We start from the raw sequence: 9216 nt of genomic DNA, 5'->3' as shown, positions 1-9216 counted from the left end.
CCACATGGCTAAGCTCCCTGTTCAGTTTCATGGCCAGAGGAAGCCTGGCTTCAGCAAAGCGCTCGCGACTCCGACCCTGGTGGCCGCCGGGGCCAGGACGATCCAGGCAGAGAACCCGGCGGGGCGGGCAAAGACAAGGCCCAGGTTCGCTGTCCGTGGTGCTGACGGGAGCGCTCGGGCGGGGCGTCGGGGGCGGCTTGTGGGGGCAGGAGGAGTTGCGGACTCGGCCTCAACTAGCTCTTTTGGATAATTTGGGAATAGGATGTGATCTATTCTGGCGGCGAGTTACAGAAGTCTAGCCTGAGAACCCAAGGATGTCGGCTTCCACTTGCCCTCCTGGGAGGACAGGACTCGACTCTCCCCTGGCCTCATCCTAGCGCCCTTCTACCCGGCCTGGAGCCGGAAATCCCGAGTCCAGATTTGTGAATCGAGTTCCCGGGGGGAGGGGGAGAGCTGGCGGAAGGGAAGGCGGGAGCAGCCGCCCATTGGCTGGAATTTGGCGCAGTCAGCGCGGTGCCGTCATCTCTTTTGGTTTGGGAGGAGGGAGGGAGGATCACTTGGGTCACCCCGCGGCTGTCGCCATAGTAACCAGACTGAGCGGGCGGGGCAGCCTCTCCACTCTCCTACCTCTGGCTGGTGAAAAAAAATCCTGGTCCGCCTTATTTGGAACTAGTTAGGGAGACTAGCTACTTGATTGAAATTTCTGAGTTAGAGGAAGCTAAAGGGGATGGGAAAGAGGTCTGAGAGCCTACAGAGACCCCCAAACATCCTTCCCTTGGTAGGCCTCTAGATACTGCCCCTGAAAGCAGGGACACAGCATCCTCCCTTTACTGCACACACGCGCAGGTGACACACACACACACACACACACGCCCCTCCAGGAACTTGTGGTCTGGCACTTGGAGACCTAGAATGAGAAAAAAGCCGCAGTGAGTAGTATCCAGTTAAATCCCTCTTTCCTTGCCATGCCCCAGGGCGTGAGGCACTGCCATAATCCGATTAGGAGGGGAGGGACTGGAGAAGGATCAACAAGAATACGTGGAAGAATTAGCCTCCTGGGTCAAACTTGATCAGAGTCCTGTTTTCTCAAGGAGGGAACAGTTGAAAAGGGTCTAGAACAGTCTTCTGAGAAGGCGAGGGGGGGGCAGGGAGGGGGGGAAGGGAGTAAGTGCAGAAACAGAGTAAGGCTCCTTCTTTACTGCTCAGGAGTAATCCTGGGGAAAGTGAGTCCAAGCTGATGATGAAATCGTGAAGCAGGCCCCGAGTTTTAGAGAGAGCCCAGCAGGGGAGAGGGGTGGACTGAGGAAAACATGGAGATGGAGGATAGGAGACAGAAACCCAGCTGGAGCCATGACTCAGCACTTCCCTTCAGCAAAGTGCTGGAGTGATTCTCCAGCACAGGGGCCAGGGACAGGGGAGCAGGAAAGCAAATGGGCAGGTAACAGGTGATCCACCCTTTGCATGATACGTGCTGTTACATGCATTGACACATAACCAAAGGCACACATTTGAACCCAGATGGGGGCACAAATGCATTTATACTGATGATGGCTCATCAATCATAACATATACATCTCCACTCCCTCCATCCCTGCCCCCCCCCCCCTCCTGGAGTAGAGGACATTCTGTCCTGAAAGCCATGGTTGCCTGTCCCTGGAATACCTTGGTATTTATTGGAAAAGGAAAAACACAAAAAAAATCACAGATTGGGTGGGGGGGTTGTCATGGTAACTGCTTTGCCTGCCAGGCAGGATGCCCTGCAACCAGAGATCTGGCAGTATCCAAGAGGACATCCTATGGCCTCTACCCACTAGGATCCTGCTTCAAGCACCCAGATGGGCACCTCTGGAAGATTTCTACAATGGAGGCTGCCTAAGCAGCCCCTTCGGTCATGTCATATGACCAGCGATAGCTGGAAGCCAGGTATAGGGACCTGACCTTCATATACCGCACTTTAAATTGCATTCCTGGACTCTTTATATATCACAGATGTTTGCTGTGAGTGGCCTCAAAATAGCAAGATTAGCACTTCAAAGATCTTTATTTATGACCATGATCTTCTCTCTCAGCTTCTTGCCACATACCCTACAAAAAGGTCATCTATACCTGTATAGGTTAGGAGTGCAGATGAGGGTAGAAAAACTGTTTAGGTCAGTATGATGAAAGACTGGCTATAACATAGATAAACCACAGGACACAATCTTGGGACTCAAGTTCTTTTGACCTTAGTTTAACACAACAGTGAAGTTTTTAGAGACAGGCCTCTGTTGCAATTTCAGGTGAGCACTTCTCACCCTAGCCCTCTTTTCCTCAGTATTCAGGCTTAATCTCCTAGTTTCTGGTTTAAAATCACCCTGATCCAGTTTGGGGCTTCATGGGTTTTTTTCCCCTGAATTCTTCTCACTGTCCTTTAGCAATTAGCTTCTCTCAAATTCTCTTCCTGCTTAGAGATATTGCCCAAAATATTTACTTTCCTCACTTAGACTTTTCCCCCATTTTTTTACATCCCTTAATCATTGTTTCCTGTGATTAATATTTAGCTTCAAGCCCATAAATCATAAAATTAGTCTCTCTGTGTATATTTTTATATATGACAACCTAAAAGGAAGGAGGGGTGATAAGAAACAATATAGAGAAATAGATATCTCTTTACATCACAACATTTCTACATGCTATTTCTTTTAAAAAAAATAATTTACATACCATCCCAGAAAACACTGAATGCCAGGAAAAGCCTAAAAGAAGAGTACCAATGAAGAGCTTGCCCTATCAGATATTAAAATGTATTATAGAGCTATGGTAGCTAAAATATATGGCACTGATACAGGAATAGACATATCAGTGGAACAGAATAGATAGTCCAAAGCTAAACCCTGGCATACGTGGAAATTTAATATATAATAAAGATACCATTTCAAATTCATTGGGGAACAAATGTGTTAGTAAATGGTTTTAATACAACTGGGTAGTCATTTATATGAAGATAAAAGGTCAATCCTGCCTCATTCTTTGCCCCCAAATAAATTCCAAGTTGATCAAAGATTTAATTTTTCTAAAAAAGTTAGAAAAAGCCTTAAAAGAATGAACAATTTGGAAGTATCTATTAACATTTTAAATGTACATACCTTTCTACTCAGGAATTCTAACTTGTAGTATTGATGCTAGAGAAATACTTGAATATTTTTACAGAGACACGACAAGGATTTTTTAAATTGTATTATTGTTTGGACAGAGAAAAGTTGGAATCAACTTAAATATTCTCTGGTAGCTTAGGGGTTAAGTAAGCTTTGATACATCCAAATTACTGAACACTATAGTATTTAGTTAAAAGGAATGAGTATACTGACATGAAAGATCTCCAAAATATGGAGCTAAATTAAAGTTGCATAACAATACATATTATACAATAAATTTATGCAAAAGCAAACTATAATTTTTCTGTGTGTGTGTGTATGGCTAGCAGAATCTTGAGAAAGAGACACATTACATCACTCTTAAGTTACTTCTGGGAAGGGACTGTAATTGAAATTCTTTAAAGCACTTTCACTTTATCTGTGGAGTTTAATTTTTTCCAATAGAATATATTGGTATATTGTTTGTATAATTAGAAAATAGTAATTAATATATGACAGTAGTTAAATATTGAATATAAAATACTTGGAAAAAATATGGTTTATTTATTGTTGTGGTTGTTGCATCTTGGGGTAGTTAGAGAGCATCTTTTTAGGGGGTAGAGGGATCTTAATGGAATAGATTGATTCATCTGACTCCATTTAAGCTTTTGAGTGTCAAGAAATAGAGAAAGAAGCAAAAAGAAAAAAATCATCACATACCCCTGACTTATTTTCTTCACAGCACTTGTCCCCACCTGATATATTTTGTATCCTCTCAATAAAAACAAGATTGAAAGACCAGTGACCAAGAGAGACCATATTTGCAACACAATATAATTTTCCATAGAAAAATGGCTAAAACTGTGAAGAGATAATTCACAAAAAGAAATGTAAACAATTGATAAACACAGAGATATTTTACTAATGACCAAAGAAATTCCAGTCAAACCAGTAATGGGGCCGGGCGCGGTGGCTCACGCCTGTAATCCTAGCACTCTGGGAGGCTGAAGCGGGAGGATCGTTTGAGCTCAGGAGTTTGAGATCAGCCTGAACAAAAGCGAGACCCCATCTCTACTAAAAATAGAAAGAAATTAGCTGGAAAACTAAAAATATATAGAAAAAATTAGCCAGGCATGGTGGTGCATGCCTGTAGTCCCAGCTACTCGGGAGGCTGAGGCAGAAGGATCGGTTGAGCCCAGGAGTTTGAGGTTGCTGTGAGCTAGGCTGACGCCACAGCACTTGAGCCTGGGCAACAAAGTGAGACTCTGTCTCAAAAACAAAACCAAACAAACAATAAAACCCCAAATCAAATCAGTAATGAGATATTGCATCTCTTGTACTTACAAACATTATAAAAATGGAAAATTCCAACCATGGGAAAAGCATGGGGAAATGAACATGATAGTTCAGTCTTTGGGGGAAAATGTGAAAGGCAGCATACTCTCTGATCCAGCTACCACATTTCCAGAAACTTGCCCTAAAGAGATAAGAGGGAAACGACCTGATACATGAATGCTTATTATAACACTGTTTGTCATAATTAAAAAATTGGATACAACCTAAATAAAGCTCAGGAGATTAAGTAAATTGTGATAAATTGATATTCATTGCAATATTGTGGATTATTAAAAATTATACAGCAACATATATTTATTGACATAAAAAAGACCATAACAAAGTGAAAATAACAGGTTAAAAACATTATAATTTCCCATTTCTGTGAGACAGAGAGAGAGGGTGAGAGATCTTTAAACAGCTGTCCCCTTCTTTGCATTCAGATCTTGATAATAGCCACCTCCTTCCTGTCATCATCTCCCAAATTAATCTCAGCCTGTCCCACTGTCACCCTCCATCACATACCCCTGATTTATCTTCTTCATAGAATTTGTCCCCATCTGAAAATATATTATTGTTAGCTAAAAAGAAGAAAAATTATAAAGAAAGAAAAGAAAGATAACAGAGAGAGAGAGAGAGAAGGAAGGAGGAAGAAACAGAGAAAGAGAGGAAGGGAAGGAGGGAGGGGGGAAGGAAGGAAAAGAGAAGGAGGGGGGAAGAGAAAAAAAGTGAGGCTGGGTAGTATCTGACAAAGGTGAAACACATGTGTACAGCCCTGTTCACCTTCTCTCTCACACATCTCCAAAGTCCCTTTGCTCCCTACCTCTCAAGCTGTTTTCAGATCCTCAGGGTTTACCAATGTCCCTTGCTGGATAAAGGGGTTAGGCACCTATCTAGCCCAGCAAGCATGTGTATCTACACACACACAGAGCATGGACACACATATGAACACACCCTTACAAGGATCCATCCAAGACCATTTAAAGAACACTTCTCTATCTTTTTCATAAGTGCCATAGAAGATTCACCATCCCTTATTCAAATAACAAAGATAGGGGAAATTTTTCTCTTTACATTAACTTGTTCATATCCTTTAAACCACGAGAACAGTGCCTGGCATGCATTAGGCTCTCAATAAATGAGAACTGACATTCATTCAGGTAATATCTGATTTTTTAATATAATAAATAATGTTATGATAAGCATTCATGTGTCAGGTCTTTTCCCATTTATCACCTTTAGGCAATAAATAAATGAACTAAAAGGGTAACAGTTTCCATGTTTGTGTTTGGTTGCCAATAAGTGTACAACTAAATATATGTCTTTAGAACACAACTGTGGTAATTAACTCTTCCCAGATGTTCTATATTTCTCTCCTCTTTTCAGTTGTTCTTGATTTATGCTGGTTTTTTTTTTCATTTTAATAGAGACATGGCCTTGCACAGTCACCTAGGCTAGAGTGCAGTGGCATGATCACAGCTCACTGCAACCTTGAACTCTCAAGTGATCTTCCTTCCTCAGCCTCCCAAGTAGCATACACCACCATGCCCAGCTATTTTTCTTATTTTTGTAGAAATGAGGGTCTTGCTACATTGCCCATAGCAAGATCTTGAACTCCTGGCCTCAAGTGATCCTCCCCTCTCACTTCCCAAAGTGCTGGGATTACAAGCGTGAACCACTGCACCTGGCCTATGCTGAGATTTTTGGTTGGTTTTTAATTTGCATATTAAAACTTTTTTGAATTTTACTTTGGTACTCTTATAGTATCTTTATTTCATTCTTTAATCTATTTTGGAATTTAATTTTGTATGTGGTGAGAAATAGAGATACAACTATTTTCCCCAAATGAATAGCAAGCTGTGCCAACCTTTAAACAGTTTTGCTTTGCCCCCAGAGAATGCCATCTTACTATTTATGAAATTCCCACATATATGTGAATCTGTTCCAAGGTTCTATTCTGTTCTATTGGTCTACTTAACTATTGCTGTGGCAAACCACACCTTTAGCAACTAGTCTTTCAGTATGTTCCTTGTCTTTTTGCTAAAATTATCTTGCCTGTTCTTAAACATAGGCCAGGAAAACTTGAGAACTAAGCCTGTCAAGTTTCATAAAATTCCTTTGGGACTTGGTTTGAGACTGCACCACTTTTATAAATCAATTTGGAGAGATTTAATAATTTGGCAAGATTGAATCATTCTGCTTAGGAACATGATGAGTCTCTCCATTTATTCAGGTGTTCTTTTATGTTCCTTAGTGAAGATTTATAGTTTTCTTCACTTAGATATTTCCCATGTTTTCATTTGGTTGATATGGGAGCATATTTTCATTGCTGTTGTAAACCTGTTATCCCCAATTCTTTTCCTTCTTTTTACAGGGTTGTTGGAAAACTGTAGATTTTTCTGTGTGTTGATATTTTACCTTACTGGACTTTCATCAGTTCTAATTGTTTTCTGGTTGGCTGCCTTGGATTTCTTAGGTAAGCAGTCATATTGTCTGCAAATAAGAACATTTTAATATCTTCCTTTCCAGCATGTACACATAGCATTTGTCTTTTCCTGTCTTATTGCATTGACTAGGATCTCCAATGCAGTGTTTAGTGGTAGCAGTGATGACAAGGTTAAAAGGGATAAAAAAGACATCCTTGCCTTGTCCCTAACTTTTATGGGAAAGCTTCTCATGTTTCACCAACTGCTTTTTCATTTGAATATTCTGTTTTATGTACATTGCTATATAGTAAGTCATCTCAGTTTTCAGGAAGTTGATAAAACTTTAACCAAAATAATTATTAAAATTTCCTATCCTGTGTGGAGCACCAACTTAGCCATGTTGGACCACATGGTCCTGGGTGTGTGCAATTCGGGGACATAGGAGGGTGTGGTTGAATGCCCTCCATGGGATTCTTTCTCCTCACTTGATATTTAAAGACTGTGTGATACAATGTGCAGAAAAAAAGACTATGATTCAGAGGTTTGAGTCTCTCTTTTACCATGTACTAGCTGCTGATCTAAGACAGTTATTTAACTTCACTCAATTTCAGTTTTCTCACCTATCAGATGGAAACAAATATGTCAGATTTATTGTATCTATCAAATGCCTATGATGGGAAGGACAATATTACTGTTGTTAGGGTAAACAACTATGGCTACAGTAGTCAGCACTATTAATAAATATTGACAAGGGATTAAGGGACAGAGAGAGTCCAGAATGGGGCCCTGGGATGCTCTGACCAGCTCTGCTGGTCCTGAGACAGCGGGGAGCCCTGAGGACCAGACCTCCCATGAGCTATCCCATGGCCTGGGTGAGTGTGTTTATTCTTTGCTGTCAAGCCTTGGTCCCAGTGGGATGCACATGCCTCTCTCTGGAATGCCAGCCAGAGGACTTGCTTCAGCTGCCGGTGTGTAGGTACTTATGCCAGCCTGGCCTAGCACAGCAGCATTCCTGAGTTCCTCCTGGGACTCCACTCCAGGGATCCCTCCACTGGTTTGGGCCAACAGGGAAGGAAGAACAGCTGAGCGCTGCCCCTACAGCTCACCTACTTTGTGATCAGGGGTGAGGACAGATGCATCTTGGGACATCTTGGACACTAGTCCCTAAGAATAGCACACACACATGTGTATGCTAATGCCTGTACTAACATTCATGCTACAAGGTGTAGTGGACATATCCTGAGATTCACAGCAAATCTGGGCTCTGCTATCTTCTCACTGTAGAATCTTGTGACTTTGTTTCCCTCGTCTGTTATGTAGGAATAATAACTTTGCCACTATTAAAGAGCCTGTTGCAAGTATCAGGTGAAATTGTGTCTGTGAATATGATCTGTAAGCTGTAAAGCATAGAATAAATACAAAGTGGTCCCAATCGGGGCCCTCAGGTGTGCATCATAGAGGTGGCCGTTGCACAGATGTATATGTAAGACAGACCCTAGAACCGTGTGTTAAAGGTAGAAAACCAAGGGGAAGGGTTAGGGGATTGGGAAGATGATGACAGGATCCTTCCCCACTTTCCCCATTCATTGCCCCACCTAGCATTGCCCTAGATCTCTCCACCCTGCAGAACAAAATGGACAGCACTGCCTGGAGCCTCCCTGACAAGCTCCTGCTATGTTGCTAAGCAACTTGGCCTCCTCTTCCAGAAAAAAGAACCTGATCTTCAGGACCTGGCCTTCCAGCCTCCTTTAGCTACTTCCTCTTCCTCCAACCTCAAAAAGGACAGAAACTCAAGAAATGAGCTTCTCTGACTCAGGGAGGAAGAGGTAGGGTGTAGAATGGGAGGATCAGACTGATGGGAAGTGGTATGAGCTTGCAAGGAAGGTCTTTGTTTCTGGGTACTCAGCGCTGAGGGGGATGACAGTTGTGAAGCAGCCCTCTGTGCTGGACACTTTAGGCAAGTGTTCCATCCTTGCAGCAAACCAAAACAGTAGGTACAATCTTCATTTTACAATGAGATCACTGAGGCCTGGAGAGAGTAAGCAGCCTTCTCAGTCCCACAAGGAACAGACCAAGGTTGGGTTCAAAGCCACATCCATCTGGGTTCCTTCTACTCCACCATACCGTTTGAGATAAGTGCAAGGGTAACAGTTGGCCATGAGACTTCTAAAATGCATTTCTCACTGTGTTATTGTCTGGAACCCATGGTAAACACTGGAATTGAGAAGGTGTCCTGGGCGTGGGCTAGAGTTTGGGCATATAGTCCCACCACTTCTTGGGCCTCTCAGAATTGCAGATTCTGCTCATTCCTCCATGAGTGAGGACAAAGAAATAGTGGGCAG

The sequence above is a fragment of the Lemur catta genome, chromosome 8 (genome assembly GCF_020740605.2).
Source record: "Lemur catta isolate mLemCat1 chromosome 8, mLemCat1.pri, whole genome shotgun sequence".
Lineage (NCBI taxonomy): Eukaryota > Metazoa > Chordata > Mammalia > Primates > Lemuridae > Lemur > Lemur catta.
Note: the sequence above shows the minus strand (reverse complement) of the source record.